Here is a 19,785-nt window from a genome sequence, read left to right on the forward strand (position 1 = left end):
TAGTCCAGTAGTTGTTGAGAGCAAGAGTTTCTCAAAGCGGGTCAGCTCCCCCACCTCTTCAATCCCCAAAATCAACAATTTAGGTTCATTAGGGATTGGTTGGCTCAAGACCCTCGAGAGTCTATCACAGCAGCTCTGCCAGAATGGTTGAATGCGCGGGCATTCCCACAAAATGTGGAAGAAGGTGCCTTCCTCCTGCTTGCAGCGTAGGCATTTAGCGTCTGTGATCTTTCCCCAGCGATACTGTCACTCGCAGAAAATATACCATGTGTAGCACTTTTAGTTGTATAAGTCTGATTCTAGCTGAAATTGCAGTTTCCCGGGGATACATTAAAGTCGTGGTCCAATCCTCAGGCAGCAGTGGACCAACATCTCTTTCCCATTTCAATTTCAAGCTACAAAGTTCTTTTGTGGAAAAAGAGGAGATTGCATTGTACATAATAGAAGGAGTTTTAACATTCACAATGTCCAGAACAATGTTTCTCTCTATGGATGTACATTCAGGTAAGTTGGAGAGATCTGGCATATGTGTCCTAATTGCATGGGACAACTGCGTGTGATGATACTGCTCAGTCGCTGGCATGCCAAAACGGGTCGACAGGTCAGTAAAGGGTACAAGTTTGCCTTCCTTTATCACATCACTAATTTTCAATATACCAGCCGATTCCCAGTTTGGCCATCTTGGAAGTTTATGGAGCTCAGGAAGAAATGTGATCCTCCATAGAGGCTGTATCGGTGTGATTTTGTTGCTCCATCCTATGTGTTTATTTGCCTCCACCCAGATTTGTGTTATGTGGGTCGCCATTGTGCGAGGAGGAGGGCAGCTAATGACCTGGTAAAGACTTTAGAGTAGGGATATGTCGGGTCTTGAGACCTTTTCCGCTCGGATATGCGGTAGTTCTAAGTTACCATGTAGTATATCATTTACAACCCTCATCTGAGTCGCCCATTAATGCGCTTGCATATGTGGAAGCCCAATCCCTCCTTCCTACACTGAGCGTTGGAGGGGGCATAGAGCTATTCTTGGATGTCCACCTCCCCACAGCAATCTCCGCAGTGCCCTATCTATTTTATGGAATTCAGTTATTGGAATGTGTAGCGGAGCATTTTGTCAGATGTATAGGAAACGAGGGAGAGCTAACATCTTGAAGAGCGCTGCTCTTCCCAATAAGGTCAGTGGCAGCGTTACCCAGTGGCTCACATCTTGTGTAAATATGTTCATAATCGGGTGTAAGTTTCTGGTCACATAGTCCTCAAGTTTAATTGTAATTTTGATACCTAAATATCTGAATTGTTCCAGTTCAACCCTATTTGGGGAGCCCTCAGGAGGTATGCAGTCTATTCCTTTGATTGGGAACAGTATCGATTTATCCCAGTTTACTTTCAGGCCGCTGAATCTTCCATACCCCACCAGTATCTGTGTAACAATGGGACAAGGGACAGACTGGTTACCTAGATAGATCAATAGGTCATCAGCGCACAGGGAGACTGTCTTCCCAGTCATCGGACAAGCAGAAGCCTGACCATGTCTGTGTACTTCTCAACATTATTGCCAGGGGCTCAATTATTAGTGCAAATAACATGGCCAATAAGGGGCACCCTTGTCTCGTCCCTTTTCCCAGCTTGATGCTACGTGAAGGCCAACCGTTCACTCTCACCTCCGCCTCGGGGGAATTAGATAAAAGCTGGACCCAGCCTATACATTGTTCTCCAAAGCCCATTTTCCTCATTATTACCCACAGTGCCTCCCAATATACTTAGTCGAAAGCCTTTTCGAAGTGAATTGCCAACAGTGCCAGAGACTCCTGTAGGGCTGGTGCCTTTTCAAGTGCCAAGTGAAGCCTACGGATGTTCATCCAGATGGATCTCTTTGGCATAAAGCCGCATTGATCCGGGTGGATCAGGGATATGATTACACCTTAGAGTCTATTGGCGAGTATCTTGGCCCGAAGTTTAGTCTCGCTATTGATCAAAGAGATCGGTCTGTAAGAACTGCATTCGGTTGGTGGTGTACCTTCTTTTGGTATTACTATTATGCTGGCTTTATGTAAATCTAATGGGAGTATGCGTGTTTAAACATATGGAGCATGTGTGGGGCTATGCTGTCTCCTTTTAATTTTTTCCAGACTTCCATCGGGAGACCATTTGGGCCCGGGGTCTTGCCAGTTTGAAGTTGCAAGATTGCACTGTGATCACTTGTGTCTGTCTTACTTGTTGTCACCATGAGTTCCTTACAGAGGCAGGCTTGCCCTTCACATTCATTCCTGACGGGCAAGGTTCGCAGACCCATGGATTCTCAGTGGTTTCCTCGGGAGGTCCGCCGGCCGATACCTGCCTGCCTTCCTTCTTTTTTCCCTTCACTCCCACAGATTGGGATAACTCTTTTGGCAGAGATCTGCTTGCTCATGGCAAGTCAGGCAGTGGAGGAAGTTCAACCTCTCCGCCGAGGCATGGACTCCTATTCCTGCATCTTTGCCATAGTTTTTTTTTGTTTAAACTTTCTTTATTAACATTTCATATAACAATCAAACTCACCCCCACAACACCCCCCCAGTCCCCTGTTTATGCATGAGGGTACAGCATTAGAATGAGAGGCTGACAAATGGCAGATTACAGTGACATGGCAACGATACCGAAGTGGGTCAGCACACAGTTAGAACCGCAGGTCCATAAAATCATAGAGGTCACCTCTGACCACCTGTGTCCCCAGCATAGCACCCATCTTGGCGTACAACCCCCACCTTCTCGGGTGCACCCGCTCTCCTGTTCTCATGGCAAGAGCCACTCCACCGGGAAGAGCACTGTACAATTGTTCTAAGGCGAAGAAGGGTCAGTACTCACAGCTGTCGATTGTCGAAGAAGAAATGAAGTGTAGGCGTCCCACATCCGATGGTCCCTTCCTCGCTGATTTTGCATCACGCCCCACCTAGAATCCATATCATTACAATACAATATATCTTTTTCCCACTGGGCCACGTTGGGGCTGCCTTTCCCGCCCCATTCTATAGCCACTCTTCGTTTTGCCAATATCAGGGGGAGACCCATCAACCTCCTGGTCCCAGCGGGGAGAAACTTGTTATATCCCAGTAGAGCCATCACAGGATCCGGGTCAATCTGCCTCCCCGATTACACCAAAGATATGAGTCCTGTATCGCTGTAACTCTGCGCATTCCCATGCCATATGTAAAAACCCTGCAGAGGGCGACCCGCACCTAACACAGGCATCAGAACGCTGGGGAAAGTATTCCTTCAATTGAACAGGAGAGTAAAAGTACTGATGCAATAACTTAAAATGAATCAATTTAAACCTAGCACAGATCGCCCCCTTTCTAGTCATTTCACAGCAATAGCTCCATGTGGCCTCAGATATCTCCCTACCCAGCACCCGCTCCCACCGTTCCCGTGGCGCGGTCATGGCCCCCAACCCATTCTGAACAGCCATAGCATACAGTTCAGATAGCGCCCGACGCACCACCTCCCCTCGTATCAACTTATCCAACATAACAGTAGTACAGGGAACAGCGGAAACAGCTGCTTCAGCACCACACGCAGCCTAAAGTACAAAAAGGTGTCTAACACGGACAGCACCCCCCTTTCTTTCAGCTGGTCAATCGTTATAAACCGTTTGTTTTGTTTGTTTTTATTACTTGTATTGCGCACCAGACCCAGGGGTAACCGGGCTCATTTTTATAAGACAATTTACAGCTTAGGGACAGGAAAAACACATGGCAGAAAGAAACAAGAAATATACAAAGAATATATATACACAATTATATATACACAATATACACAACAGGCAGGAGTGCTGGTGCACGTATTTACAGTTCTACTTAAGTAGGCAGTAACTGCTAGGCAGCAGGTGTATGCAAAATGCAGAAGTGGAGAGAGATGCAGGATAAGTCCAGGCAGGATGGTAGTCTGTTATTTGTCTGCGTCTTTAATCCACCTTGTAAGGTTGTGTCGGAAGGTGAAGTATGGTTGATTTGTCCGCAGGGTGGGTGGTAGGGAGTTCCAAAGTTGAGCTGCTTTAACCTGGAAGCTACAGCCACCGACTCTGGACAATTTAAATCTGGGTGTTGAAATGTTGTTAGAGTTAACGGATCTGGTGAGTCTTGTTGTTTTTGTTCTCGTGAATCTCGCAGAAAGGTAGCATGGTGCGGCATTGTTTAGGCATTTGTAAACAAGTGAGGCCACTTTTAGCTGTATTTTCCCCTGAGTAGAAAGCCAGTTGTTGGCCCTTCTGAGGTCGGTAATGTGGGTTCTCCTGGGAATGCCTAATGCTGCTCTAAGCGCGTTATTCTGTAAGATTTGAATTCTTTTGATAAATTCCTTGTTGGCCCCAATATAGAGCGAGTTGCAATAGTCCAACTTTGGTAACACGAGCGCTCTCGCAAGTGTGATGCAGCTATTGTTGGACAGGAAGGGTTTGCCTGATCTTATCAATTTGCAGGTGTAAGCGGTGGCAGAAGCCATCGCGTTCACCTGCTTGTTGAAAGAGAGGGTAGAGTCCAGGTAGAAACCCAGAGTTTTTACCGCATGAGCGGTTGTGATTTGGTTATTATCTATGTTAAGAGTAGTTGGGCCCAGTTTTTTTAGGGTAGCGGGTGTGCCAAGGATAATGATTTCAGTTTTGTCATCATTCAGGCATAGTCCATGAGTGGCCTTCCATGCCTGGATGTTGAGAAACACCCTGTTCACCAAGGCCAAATCCTTATCATAATCACCAGTAAGTGGTAGGAGAATCTGAGTATCATCTGCATAGTTAGTGTAGGTGATACCAAGAAGGTCCAGATCATCGAAAAGGGGCTTTGTGAAGATGTTGTAGAGTGTAGGAGAAACGCAAGATCCCTGGGGCACGCCGCATGTAATGGGGATGGAGTCTGCTGCCGCGGTGGTGGAGAAGACTTTCATGGTCCTATTGTTTTTTTTTTTTTTTTTTAAATTTCTTTATTGGTTTTACAACATCAGAAAAATCAATCATTAATCAGTGCTATATTCGTAGACCTGAACAGCAGGTCTTAACTATCCCAACCACCCCGTCCCCCCCCCCCCCCACCGAGACCCCATTGGAACTCTCAGGGAAAGCGTCTTAGGCTCGTATCTCGTCAGGGCCACTTGGACTGTTCGGGGTGCTATCCAGTGACACTGGGTGGAGTAATGGCGTCGTTAAAGCCACCCATCGGTTCAAATCTGCGCTAGAGTCCAGTCTCTGTGTTTGGATTGCCGTTTCCCAAGCCGCCGTCTCTGCAGCTATCCATTTTTTGAGGTCATTCCACCAGAGGGCCCTGTTCGGTCCCCTTGCGCTCTTCCAGCTCATGGCGATACGTCTTTTCGCTGTTATATATGCCAAGTCCTTGAGTTTATTTAGGGGCTTGTTCTTGCTGGTCCGTCGGTAGCTTCCCAATATACAGGCTGCCGGCTCATCGGTCACCAGCTTGATCTCAGCAGTTGCCATTTTTTCCCCCACGCCGCTCCAGAACTGCTGAACTGTCGGGCAGCTCCAGAACATGTGGGTCATTCCCGCCCTAGGCTCATGGCATTTGGGGCATGTTTGAATTGTGGCTCCCTTGAAGTTCGATATAACTTCGGGCGTGAGGTAGGCTCTGCTGGTGACATATAGTTGTATGAGTTGGAGGCGGGCATTCCTAGAGATTGCCTTGTGGTAGTGTGTTATTCTCCCCCATGATTTGTCCTCAAATTCGATCCCCAATTCGCTCTCCCATCTGCCCTTGCTTTTCAATACGTCATTTGTCGTGCTCTGCAGGAGAGTTTCGTATATTCTGGAGGTTTCATGGCCTCCTTCAGCAGCGTTTAGCAACAGTTCGATAGCCTCGTTTTCCTGAAACCGATTGGCGGCCTCCGGCCATCTCTCCTTTAGGGCTGTCATTACTGCTCCATATAGCAGGAACTGACCCGGTGGCAGGCCAGTGGATTCGCAGAGGTCGCCGAAAGCCACAAATTCTTGCTCTTGGATGAGGTCCCCGAGCACTGCTACACCATATGGTTCCCACAGCGTGCGTGTGTCCGCGTGACCCCATGAGGATTTCGCCATGACAGCTGCGATGGGGATCTGTGGGGAATACGGGTCCGCTACCCCTATTGCCTTGCAAGCCCTTCTCCAAAGCTGAGTCCCAAGTTTGATCAGGTAAGGGAGGCGTTGCGTGTTTCCCCATCTAACCCAGAGTAGGTCCCTGAGTAGCAATCTCGGCAGGGCTGGCTGGAGGAGTCTAGTGTCAGCGGTGGTCTCATCTGCCATCCAGTGCATTACGTGCCTTAATTGGCTAGCCAGGAAGTACAGCTCAAAGTTGGGGATTTTCAGTCCCCCCTTCTCGTAAGGCCTCTGAAGAATGTCTAGTGCCACCCTGTGCCTGCCACCCTGCCACAGAAATCCTCTGCAGAGCTTGGATAGATCTCTAAAGAAGGTAGAGGGGATGTTAAAGGGTACATTGGTAAAGCAGTGCAGTAGGCGTGGGAGCGCCACCATCTTGAGGAGACCCGCTCGCCCGGCCACTGAAAGTGGGAGCTTCCCCCAGAACCCCATGGATTTCTCTAGCGCGTCCTTTGCTCTGACCGTATTAAGAATGTGTTCAGTGTTTGGGTGGCGATGGATGGTGATCCCCAGGTATCTAAAGGACGTGGCTTGCCATTGGAGGGCTAGCGGAGGCAGGGAGCCATACTCCTCACTGTGGAGAGCAGCTAGGGGGTAGAGACAGGACTTGTCTTTATTTATCTGTATGCCCGTAAGTGTGTGGAAGCAGTCCAGTGTCTCTAGGATGTAGGGCAGGCGGAGCTCGGGATCATGCAGGTAGAGCAGCATATCATCTGCGTACATAGAAATAAGGTGTGATACCCCATCTAGCTTGATGCCTCCGTCCCCGTACTCCTGGCGGAGGTACGCGGCCACCGGTTCTGCGGCTATGATGTAGAGCATGGGTGACAGGGGGCATCCTTGCCGTGTACCTCTGTGGAGGGGCCATTTACCGGAGTAGGTCCTGTTAGTACGGACCCTGGCAGTGGGGCGAGTGTAAAGCAATTGGGTCCATTTAAGGAAGGCAGGTCCAACCCCCATCTTGACCATGGTGGCGTACAACCAATCCCATCTGATCGAATCAAAGGCCTTAGTGGCGTCGAGAGATGCCACAGCGTACTTCTGGGGCTTCCCTTCGGTGCTATGTATGATGTGGTGCAATCTACGTAAATTTTCGGTGATGGAGCGTCCTGGCACGTATCCCGTCTGGTCTTGGTGGATCAGAAGGGGGAGTGCTCTGCGCAATCTGCTTGCTAATAGTGCCGCGAGTATTTTGCTATCGACATTTAACATAGAGAGCGGTCTATATGCTCCACACTCCATCCCATCTTTGCCAGGCTTTAGTATAGGAATTATTATTGCCTCGCTCATAGAATCCAGGAGGGTGCCCCGCTCAAAGGCCTCGTTGTATACCTGTGCGAGCAAGGGGGCGAGGGTCTCCTCATATGTCTTATAAAATTCCCCGGGGAGGCCGTCCATACCCGGCGTTTTACCCGAGGGTAGTGTTCTGATTATAGCCTTCACCTCGTCAGGTGTAATGGGGTTGTCTAGGGCTTCCGTCATCTGTGGATCCAATCTGGGTAACTGTATGCAGTCTAGGGCGTCTTCGATTCCGGTGGCCGACGAAAGGGGGGTCTGGGAGTAGAGGTCGCGGTAAAACTCGGAGAAAACCTCATTGATCTCTGCCTGTGTGTGCGCAGTGCCGCCATCAGGTTTACGCACGTGACAGATAGGGGCGCTGGGGGTCTCTCTTTTATATAGCCAGGCAAGGAGTTTGCCAGGTTTGTCTCCTTGGGCGTGTGACCTTTCAACGTGCTTAGTGTAACTCAGTCTCCCGAGTGTCTCCCAGTGGGTCAGACAGGCCTGTCGCAGTTGAATCATTTCTCGCAGGCTCTCGGGGGTTACGTCCGCTTTGCTTTCTAGCTCGCCCAGTTTCCCCTCTGCCTCCGCCAGGGAGTTCGCGACAGTTCTCTGGGCTCCCCCCACCGCCATCAGCATGTCCCCTCTCATGACCACCTTATATGCCTCCCACGCGGTACCAATGCTGTCTACGCTACCCAGGTTAACCCGCCAGTATTCATCTGTGCTGTTCTGTATGTGGTCCCGGAAGGCTACATCTAGCAGGGCCTCAGCTCGTAGTCTCCACGTGGGAACCAGGGGTCTAGGCGGGTGCATCTCCCATGTGACCATTAAGGGGGAGTGGTCCGACAGGACCCTAGGCAGGTACTGTGCATCGCTGAAAGTGGCCTGCCATTCGCAACTGACCAACATGTAGTCCAGCCTAGTGTAGACTTTGTGTGGTGGGGAGTAGAAAGAGTACTCACGCTTCTCCGGGCCCAGCTCCCTCCACAGATCACAGAGCGAGAGTTGAGTCATTAGCTTAAGCAACACTTTGGCTGGGGGGGACGGGCGGGAGTGTTTGGCATCAGATCTGTCCCTGAGCGGGTCGAGGGTGCAATTGTGGTCCCCACCCCAGATCACCGTGGAATTTGCGTGAGGGCCTAGTCTGGTGTATAGGGAATGGAAGAAGGGGGTGGCATCATGGTTTGGGGCATAGGTGCTAACCAGGCACAGCTCCCTCCCCTCCACTGTACCCCGCACCAGGGCCATCCTACCTTCATCATCCGTCTTGGTGTCCGTTATCCTGAAAGGGACGGTCGGGTCTATCCATATCAAAACCCCCCTTGCGTATGAAGAGTAGGAGGATCCAAACAGGGTCCCTCGCCATGTCTTGGCCAGGGCTTTCAGTTTCTCCTCTGTTAAATGTGTTTCCTGGATCATGGCAATCCTGACTTTACAGCGCCTTAAGTATGTGTGTATCCTGCGTTGTTTCACGTAACTGTTCATGCCTCTGACGTTCCACGTCATTATTTTAATCGTTCCGGCCATGGGCATGGTTGGGTCCAATGCTCCCCCACTGTCTCGGGCGGGGGTTTAGTTGGCAATGTATCTGTGATAAGGATGTCCTGGGGTCTTGGCGTTTCCCTTTCAAAGTCCCAACGTGGGTGCAACTCCTCTGCGATTCCCTCCCCCCCAATAAACTTCCCAAACAAAAAACTGGTCTAACGGAGGGAACCCCGTCATGACTGTCCCGTTTCCGCTCCTTAGGACCAAACATGGCCGTCGGGTGCCCTACGGGCGGGTAAACGTACCCTAAAAGAGGAATAGAACTCCAGGGGGTTGAGGGAGCTGGTGCTTCGGTGTTCCGCGTGGTATGATCCGTTCAGTTGCTTGTAGGGCACGATTCCGTGTCGTTGTGCATCTGTGGAAGAGCTCTTTTCATTATAGTTACGATGGGTGGTTCAGTTCTGCTTACGTCTCTTATCTTCGATATCTGGCAGTTGTTGCTCGTCCATCCAGTCACGAGCGAGTGCCGGGGTGTCGAACAGGAGGGCCCTGTTGTTGTGTAGCACCTTTAGCCTGGAGGGGTACAGGAGCATGTATTTCACCCCGGCCGCTTTCAATCTAGCCTTAGTGTATATGAACTGGGCCCTGTTCATCTGTACTTGGAACGTGTAATCCGGGTAGATCGCAATCTTGGCCGAGTTCCTCTGGATCTGTCCTCCCGAGCGCGAGAAGGCCAGGATGACCTCGCGGTCTCTGTAATTTAGCACCTTCGCTATCATAGGCCTGGGTGGGGCGCCCGGTGGCGGTTTCTTAGCGAGTGATCTGTGGGCCCTCTCTATGGTGAATCCCTGTGAAAGTTTCCCCGCTCCGATCTCTTGTAGCAGGAGATTTTCTACGTAGTCGGTGGGGTCTGAGCCCTCTATACCTTCAGGTAGGCCTAGCAGCCGGATGTTATTTCGGCGGGCCCTCCCTTCGGCCTCCTCCGCCCTGTCTTCTAGATTCTTAACTCTCTGCCGTAGGCCGTCTACATCATGCAGGAGTTGGGCCTTTGCTTCAGTATTTTCTCGTACCTGGGTCTCCAGCGTCTCGGTCCTGTCCGCTAGCGCACGGACGTCTTGGCGCAGGAGCCCCAGGTCGATGGCCACGGCATCTATCTTGTTCACTATCGTTGCTTGGAATGAAGCGATGGCCTCCATAAGTTGGGTGTTGCTGGGTTCGGTCGGCGCCGCGGCGGGGCCCGGGTCCTTATTAGCCGTTGTTGCTTCGGGGCACCCAGGGGCTGCATACACATCCAGGGTGGACTGTCGCTGTTTAGATTTGGCTCCCCTGCCCGTAGATCTGTCCAGGCTGGCCATGCCTACAAGTCCCTGGCGGGAGGGCCGCGCGCCTGTGTTCTTCCCTCGCCTCAGCGGGCGGGCCCGGTTCACTCTTCAGTCCCCGTCGGACCCCACCGCGGGGCCGCTATGCCTGCCCTCGCAGGGACCGTCTCGAACCCAGCGAGGCCTCCCTCGATCTTCCTCCGGAGCCTCTTCTCTCTCACTTGCGATGGGGACCCGTCCCCTTCGCGGATCTCTAGGCCAGCGCGGGGCTCCGCGGGCTTAGCAGGAGGCGGCCGCCATCTTGGTCTCAGATTACGCCGTTGTTCGCAAGCCGCGTTTGGGTCTTTTAGGGCCGCGATTTCCTTGTGTGAGAAGTCCAAGGGCCTCCTGCAGGCTTCCACCACTCCTTCGATGTTTCTGCGGGCTCAGGTGTAGCTTAAGTGTCCCGTAAAGCAGCTTATCGATGTCCTTCGAGCGGAGCTCACCACTCTACATGGCGGTTAGCCACGCCCCCTTCATGGTCCTATTGTTGAGGAAGGATTGGATCCAGTCTGTGGCTTCTTCAGAGAAGTGCGCAGCCATGTCCAAATGCCTACAAAGGACCTTGTGAACAACGAGGTCAAATGCAGCTGATAACTCCAAAAGGAGGAGTAAGGCTGGTTTTCCTTGATCCCTTAGCTCGTCAATATGTGCTTTTAGATATAAAAGGGCTGTTTCGGTCCCGTGCTGAGGACGGAAGCCAGACTGCCGTGCTCCTAGCAGGTTTTTGGTTTCAAGGTGTTTCTGAATTTTTGAGTACGCCACTTTATCTATAATTTTTAGGAGGAATGGCACGGTGGTGATTAGGCGGTAATTCGTGGGTATGGCTGGGTGTAGCGTCTGTTTTTTAAGCAGTGGGAGAACCCAAGATTCTTTTAAGTTGCTCGGTATAGATCCTGTTGTGAATGAGGCGTTAATGAGTTTTGAGATAAAGGGAGCCAAGTCTCTGGCTGCGTCCTTTATCAGTTGGGCTGGACATTGGTCCCCCTGACAGTTTGATGGTTTGAGTGACAGAATGATTTTTTCAGTCTCAATAATAGAAACTTTGGACAATTTGAAGCGAGGAGTGTCAGTGTTATTTTTGGGGGGAAGGTGATAGACATTTTAGGCTTCGTATCCAAGCTGAGTGAGGCTTTTTTCTTGGCAATTTTAGATTGGAGAGTTGACACTTTGTTAGCTAGGGCTAGATGAATATTGGTCCACCGTAGTTTGTCTTTGACACAATTGTCTGGCACTGGGTTAGGAGATTCTATTTCCTTTAGGATGATAAAGAGTTCCTTCATGCTAGAGTTGGCTTGGGCTATTCTAGTGTTATAGGTTTCTTGTTTTGCCAACAATATTTCCTTTTTGTAGAGGGTAGATATATCCCTCGGAGTGCTTTTATTTTCTTCAGAGGGTTGTAGTTTCCATGCGACCTCAGATTGTCTTTTTTTGGTGCAAAGTGTTTTCAGGTGGGGGGTGTACCAGGAGTTAAGGTGGGCTTTAGGTTTGCTTTGTCTCATTTTGAGCGGTGCAATTGAGTCCAGTGCAGAGGCCATGATTTTGTTATACTCATTCACTAGAGTTTCGGGGTCCAGGTTGTCTGGTAGTGAATTGAGTGTGGGGAGGATGAGCGGGAGTAGGTTATCTGAGGTGATGTTTCTCTTATTCCTTGTCGGGATGGACGGAGCTGGCTGGGCTAAGGTAGGAGTAGGTCTGTCCGTTTCTAAAACAAATATTATAAGGTGGTGGTCTGTCCAGATTTGAGGGGAGATCGATAGGATGGAGGCGTTGCAATTGTGGTCTGCCACCCAATCAAGTATTCTGCCTTTGTTATGGGTAGGGTGAAGTACTCTTTGTGAGAAGCCTAGTTCAGAGAGTAGGTTGACCACTCTGCTTGCGTGTGGGTCGTTTTGGTCGTTGAAGCCCAGGTTAATGTCCCCTAAGAGGATGACCTGTGATGAATTTTTTAGGTTATGAGATAGAGTGGTGGAAATGTCCTCCTCGAAGGTTCCGATAGGGCCTGAGGATCTATAAATCAAGTGGATGGTGAGGGTTTGGGAGTTGTTAATAGCTAATTTGGCTGTTAGGCTTTCGCAGGATTTAGTGTCATTAGCTGGGACTATCCTGGTAGATAGGTTGGATTTGACAATAAGGGATATGCCTCCACCACGGGCTTCGCTTCTGTCTGATCTTAGGATGGTGTAACATTAGGGATCGCTAACATGATGACAGGTCCTGCAGCGGCATGAAGCCAGGATTCCGTAATGGCCAAGAAGTCGAGGTTTTCGGTCTGAATGAGATCAGCAATCTCAATGGCATGAGCAATCATGGATCTGGCGTTAATTAAAGCACCTTTAAGGTGGGGGTGGTGGATGTAGGTGTGCGTATCTTTTCTTGGGTCATGGCAGGGGAGTGCATGCGCACATTCTGTGTTTTGAGGTTTGGGTTGTGAAGTTTTTCTGTATTCCTATTAGGTGTAGGCTTGCTACGGTTGGACGAGGAGGTCAACGTTCTAGCGAGGGGTTCATATATTTTAGCAAGTCTTGCTCGGAGTCTGGCATTTCTGGATGTGGTGTTGCACGGTTTGGACTTGATTGAGCAGGGCTGTTGGTGTTCTTCAAGTTGGTCATTGTGGCTCGTTAGTGGTTGAGGTTGTGTCTGTGTCATGGTGGGAGAGAGGGTCCCGAGTTGAAGGGTAGTGTAATCAATGGCAGGGACTGGCGCGATCCTCATTTTGTAAACTAGGAATGCTGTTAGTGTGAGAAGGGCTAGTGTGACTCGTGAGGCTTGCATCTTGTGGTGTTGTCGTGGTAGGGTGGGCAAATCAAGGTGTAACACTGCTATGTAGGTCAGCCTATCGGGGTAAAAGAAGTACGCATGGGAACAAATGCTTCAAGTGTAATGGGCAGCACCTAGGTTAGCAGTGATAATGAGTGACTAAAATATAGTGGGGCAACACATAGTTTCTAGTGAGCAATAGACTAAAATGCAATAGGACTTTGCGTGGGAACACTTGACTCAAAAATCAATATGCAGCACATATTTCAGTGTGAGCAATAGACTAGAATGCAATGGGACTGCACATGGGAACACTTGACTCAAAAATCAATAGGCAGCACATATTTCAGTGTGAGCAATAGACTAGAATGCAATGGGACTGCACATGGGAACACTTGACTCAAAAATCAATAAGCAGCACATATTTCAGTGTGAGCAATAGACTAGAATGCAAGTGTCTGCTCAGAAACAGGTCCCCGAATGTATGTACTCCTAACCTTTTCATCAAAGTTACGTAACAGATTTCACTAGTCAGGGGGATGCCCGGATAAATATGACCGGGAGCTCCGGCAAGTATATTACCTCCCCCTTAGCTTTCCGCTCCAGGCGGGTCCAAGACCTGCATGTCAGAGCCACCATATCCCGGGCCGTGCCTGGTTGGCTCGGTGCCATAAGGATGACCGCCCGCAATAAGGTGGGGGATGCAGTCGCCCTCTCTCCACGTGCCGCCGCTCTGCCACCATTCCGAACCAATACCGCAGGAAACTAGCCTGCGCCATCGTATAGTATAATTCAAAATCCGGCAGGGCGAGTCCTCCATCCGGAACGGGTGCCACCAGCTGTCTCCAAGTGATACAAGCGTGTTTACCAGCCCAGATAAAGTTCAGTACAGCAGCACGAATGTCCCGGAAGAATTTCTTAGGTACCGGAATAGGAGCGTTCAAGAACACAAAGAAATTTGGGGTGGATGGCCATCTTGACCACCGAAATCCTACCGTATAGATTAAGCGGGAGCGAGTCCCACCTGAGCATTGCTGCCTTGGCTGACTCTAACACTTCCAAGTAATTCCTACGATAAACCACCCCCTCTCCCTTCGCTGTTACGATCCCCAGATATCTGGTGCTGACTAATTCCCCACTGAAAGCCCCAGTTGTCAGGAAATTGGGCCACCGCTGCCGTCAATGGGAAAATAACCAATTTGCTGGCATTAACCTTAAGCCCCGATAGTCCCCCGAATAGCAAGACATCTCTGATGATCGGGTCCAGATTGGTCTCTGGCTGGCGAATAAACAGGACCATATTGTCCGCGTATAACGAAATTACCAACCGGTGAGTATGTAGCTGAACACCTCGGTATATGTGCAGATCCCTCACCTGCTCGGCCCACGGCTCTATTGCCAGGGCAAACAACAGAGGGGACAACGGGTACCCCTGGCGCGTCCCACGCGCAAGCGATATGGGTTCAGTAGTCAGCCCATTCACTTTAATCCTAGCAACCAGATCTTTATATAGCAGGGATATTAAGGAAATAAACAGGTTCCCCAACCCTAGCCTCTTTAGAACCCAGAAAAGGAACGGCCACTCCACGGAATCGAACGCTTTAGTAGCATCCAATAGGGCCGCTATCACTGGCTCGTCCCTGGGCAGCACCGACATCAGGCCAAACATTCTCCGCAACCTGAATGATGTGGAACGTCCCGGGATAAATCCCGCTTGATCGGCCCTGACCATTGTCGACATCAGCGGCGCTAGCCTATCAGCCAGCACTTTGGCCAGTATTTTATTATCAAGATTGAGCAGCGAAATCGGGCGATATGAGGAACAGTCTCCGGTGGGTTTTCCAGATTTTAACAGCACAACCACCACTGCCTCCCGTAGGGACTCAGGGAGACGCCTCTCAAACACCGCCTGCTGAAAGACCTGTAATAGATATGGTGCTAATTTATCTGCAAAGCATTTATAAAATTCAGCTGTAAAGCCGTCCGGGCCCGGGCACTTCCCTCCCTTCAGCGACTTGATGGCCCCAGTTACCTCCTCAGCGTCAGCGGCCTATTCAACCATTTCCGTTGCTCATCAGAGCACTAATATAATCCCACTTCATCCAAATAAGCTTCTATTCCCGCCTGAGTGGCCAGTGAATGAGACGAGTACAAGCAACCGTAGAACTTATAAAATTCGAGGACTATTTTCTCGTCCTCAAAATGATCCCTCCCCTCTTTGTCAGTGATGGCGACAACTCTATTCGCCCTCTCGCGTGCCTGGACTGCCCTGGCGAGCGACCGTCCCGGGTCTGCCCTTCTCCTTACTGCCGAGGGGCCACTCTGTCCCACAGATATTTAGCCTCCCTCTGAGCCAGATAGTGAAATTCCTGGAGTTTCTGCATGATTACCCCCTGTTGGAGCCTCGTAGGGGTGGGGGCTGCCTCCTGGAGAAGGCGTACCTCCTCCTCTTTGTCTGCCAATTCCCTCTGTATCCGCCTTATAATCCCAGATTCCTTAGCTATGCACACCCCCCGTATCACACACTTAAATTATTGGTCTATAGCAGCCGACAATTCTTCCCTGAAAACAGCGTCTGTGAGCTCATCGCTCTTGAACCTCCAAGGCGATCAAGCCCCTGCCCGCCCCTTTAAATGAATGGACATCAGAACCGGAGCGTGGTCGGAGAGGGTACGAGCTAGAATTCCAGCCCCCCGGATTTGTCCCAAGAGCGCCCGGGATACCAAAAAGAAATCTAACTGTGCCGTAGAATTGTGTGGAGCGGAGAAATGTATAAAGCCACGCACCCCCGGGTGCCTCACTATCAATGGGTCCTCCAGCCCCCACACCTCCAACATACCCCGTAGTTTCCCCGAACTCTTTCTGCCCGAGTGTTGACCACCACCTGCACGATCCTGGGCCACATCCAGGACCATGTTAGTCTCCGGCCCACAGGATTTCCCCTTCCGGAATATCGCCCACTTCCCTCTCCAACCACTGCAGCGAGTCCGTCGTGTCCGTATTAGGCCCGTAGTAGAAGATCAGTGTGTATGATTTCCCCTGGATGACCCCCTGTAATATCAGTGGGACCTTGGTCAGTCGAAATCCCACCGAACTGTGTATCATAATGGCCACTCCCCTGGAATAGGAGGAGTAGGAGAAAAAATACCTGTGGCACCCCCCGCTCTTACCAAATTTGGACTCGTTCTCAGCTGTCAGATGAGTCTCTTGGAGGAAAGCCACTCCTATCTGGTGTCGCCTCAGATATTGCAGAACCTTCCGACATTTAGTTGGGCAATTAAGACCCCTGACATTCCATGTCATGAGATTAAGAGCTGCCATCAAAGAATCATGTGTCCTGGACCCCGTTGTTGCCTCTCATTGTGCATATTCCTGTATCCATTGCCTCGCTGCACCCTCTCCCCCAGCCCTCCTTAACGCCCCTCCACCCACCCAATCCACCCCCCACCCCTGCCAACAACCCCCTAATCTGTCGGCGATCTGCCCACCCATACCCTCCCTCCATCCCCTTTACCCAAACAAAAACTTATACCCACCCAAAGTGCCCCAACTGTTTAATTCAACCACTCCCCTGACCAACACGGTACCTGCTTTCGCTCAAGGGGTAGCTACAAGCCCGGCCCTCCACATCACCACTATAGATGTATCGTCTCCCAAGTAGTACACAAACCTAAGTACAAATAGGGATGACCCGCTTATCATGGTACGAACATAACTCGACTGCAAATCATTCATTGTTCCCTTGTGAGACTCATGGCAGCATATCGAGGAAAGAAGCGGCCTCATCCGGCGTTTGAAAAAACAGCGCCTTTCCATCATGTCACTCCACAGCCTAGAAGGTAGCAGCATTGCATATTTAATATTCCTGTCTCGGAGTCTATTCTTAACATCTATGAATGTTCTCCTGCTTGCCTGCACCTTGTCAGAAAAGTCCGGAAAAAATGTAATGGTGTCTCCCTTGTATAAAACCGTCCCCTTCTCTCTAGCTTTCCGGAGTTAAAGTATCCCGGTCTCGATAGTTCAGCAGGTGGGCAATCACCGGGCGCGGCGGTGCTCCTGGAACTGGTTTCCTTCCGCTCGGCACCCTGTGCGCCCTTTCCACCACACAGTATTGGGAGAATCCCTCCGATCCCAAAGCTTCTCGCAATATTTCTTCCACCAATGTTTCCATGTTTCCTATATGTCTCCCCATTCGGACAGGCCTACAATCCGAACATTGTTTCTTCTTGACCTGGATTCAAGGTCATCCAGCTTCTCCCTAAGCTCTTTAAGAGCTTTCCTAACTCCAGGCATTTCACTTGAGATTGACGCTGTCGTGTCCTCTACTCCGGAGATCCGCCCCTCTGCCTCATTCAGCCGATCACCAAGTTTATCCAAGCGAACCTCCATATGGTCCACTTTACAAGTCAGCGTATCAAGCTTCCCGTTCAATGATTGGATCCCGGACTGCAGCTGCGAGAACATGCTCTTAATAGCTTGAAAGGCGACCGCGGCATCTGGATCCATCCCCGAAATCCAGGGCGCGGCCGAATCGTCCATCGGTCCACTGCCCCTGACCTGACCGGGTGTCTCGAAGCACAGCTTTGACTGTTGTTTACCGCCTTTACTAGATTTAGACATGATGCGCAAAGCGGGGGACCCTCGACACTATCTGTCTTCAGGACTGGCCTTACTAGGTGGTGATCCTCCTCCTCCCAGCAGAACACGGGTCCGGGTTCTCCAACACCAGCGCAGTCACCCAATTCCGCCAGGGGCCACCCGACCCAGCCTCCGCCGAGGACACGGTCGCTGCAGAGTACCTCAGTCAGCCGCAGACCACTCCCGCCAGCCAAGCGATCAGCCGCTGAGACATCAATGCATGAGAGCGCTCAGGTGGCAAGCAGGGGCCCAGAAGGCGGGCCGCGGTCCAGGAGAATTCCAAAGCCACCCCAGCAGTCCGCCCCTCACGCATACCATGGATTAGAAAAACCAGAATGCAGTCAATTGAAGGGGTCATCAAAACTCACTCCATATCTCCCAAGCTGTACCATCCATTCCAACTATCTTCCGGAGCACTTGACAGACCAATTGCCTATTGGAGTATGGGTGTTCGAGTTGTTTCACATACCCGTCGGGTTGCCCGCGAGCCCCGACCTCAAATCATGAGCCACTGTTCAATCACCGGGCCAGACGCCATCCTCAGGCCCAACACGCTGCAGAAGTCTCTGCGCCACCGATGCACGGCGCCGCCCAGTCACCCCAACTGAAGGGACCGGAGATCTTCACCACGCGCTCCCAGCGCATCGGCCAAGAGTCCCCGGGACAGCCTCCTCCCGTGTACTTGCTCCAACAAGGGGCTGTGTCGCACCCGGCACACGGATCTGCAGCTCCCTCCAGGCGTCGTCTCCCCCTCCTCCGCCAGCGCCGCCCCACCGATAGTTCAGGCGAGCGTCGCAGGCCCCGGTGCGAGGGACCAATGGCCCAAGCCAAACCAAGGCCCGCGGCCCCCAGGCTCCGAGATCGCACACCAGCTCCACTCTGCCCGCCTGGTACAGGACCGGTGATCTCGCCGTCCACTGCCCCACCGAGTGTCCGCGGGCTTCCAGCCCCACCTTCTCCAGCCAGAGCGCTGCAGCTCCTTCCCTCACGAACCCGGCACAGGAGATGGGAGCGGAGCCCCACCCGTGCCCACTCGCCTGGCTGACCGCAGCAACTCCTCTGCGATTCACGCCAGTTTCAACACAAACACCGGTCGGAGGTACTTCCCTCAGGACACACCGCAGTTGGGCATCAAGTCACACAGCAAGCATCTATTATGCAGCACGAAGACCGCCAGAGAATAGACCGGATTTACGAGGTGCTGAAGCGCTTCACGGGTCCGCGGCCATCTTGGTCGGGCTCTCTAGCACCCTCCTATCTTTGCCATAGTTGTACTAGACCTGTCAACTTTGAACCTTTCCCTACCCCTTCAAAAACTCAAGATGGTTACTCCAGCACTTATAGCGACGACACTGTGTGGGGGAGACTGGATATGCTCCCTGGATCTGAAGGATACATACCTGCACATCCCGATTTGGGAGCCCCATCGTTCCTTTCTACGGTTCAGGATCATGGGCTGTCATTTCCAATACGAGGCCCTCCCAGTTGGCCTCAGTTCGTCTCCAAGGGTCATTAAGAATTTAATGAATGCAGTGGCAGTCCTGCTAAGAGCAGAGGGCTCTTTCACAGTCACTCTCTGAGCTTGTGGAGGATTCCCTACCCTCGTGTGATTGGAGGTTAGGAGTGCATGCTTCTATCTGGCAAGGTACCAATATAGTGCAACTAGTTCTGTCAGTACTGGGTTATTTATAGGTCTCAATTTTATTTTATACCCGTCCAAAATAATTTATTTAGTCAACGGCATTAAAGCATATATCAATAAGATACTTTAGTCATCGCACAAATATCACAAAATTCAATTGGATCCCTATTTCACACAGACCCTACAAGCACCTTTACACCATAGAAAGGCCCTTTCTATAGATAATGCAACAGCCAAACAATTACATGTCTTGCAAAAATGTGCTTTTTCCTAAACTGCTAAACATGCCAACCATACTCCAGGGCATAGTCCAACCATCATGAATGCAGCCTGCTTTAAATATTGTGCAACTCCAACCCAGCACTCCATCGTATTTTCAATTATTTAGGACAATGATTCAAATTGAGGAGCTGCCATCTAAAAAATGTTCACCCTCCCCGCCCCTAAATAGTATATAACTTTGTCTGTAGAACTAAGGACTAGTACATCCCTTTCCCAAAGTGTCCGAATAC

At 50.8% G+C, this 19,785-nt stretch overlaps 1 protein-coding gene across 4 annotated transcripts in view; it reads left to right on the forward strand.

Annotated features, from left to right (window-relative positions):
• GRAMD1C (GRAM domain containing 1C) overlaps positions 1–19,785 on the forward strand; it is a 2,017,351-nt gene that overhangs the window by 1,479,025 nt on the left and 518,541 nt on the right. The gene's annotated exons all lie outside the window — the stretch shown is intronic.

This window comes from Ambystoma mexicanum, chromosome 7p (genome assembly GCF_040938575.1).
Source record: "Ambystoma mexicanum isolate Mex_15411 chromosome 7p, UKY_AmexF1_1, whole genome shotgun sequence".
In the NCBI taxonomy this organism is placed as follows: Eukaryota; Metazoa; Chordata; class Amphibia; order Caudata; family Ambystomatidae; genus Ambystoma; species Ambystoma mexicanum.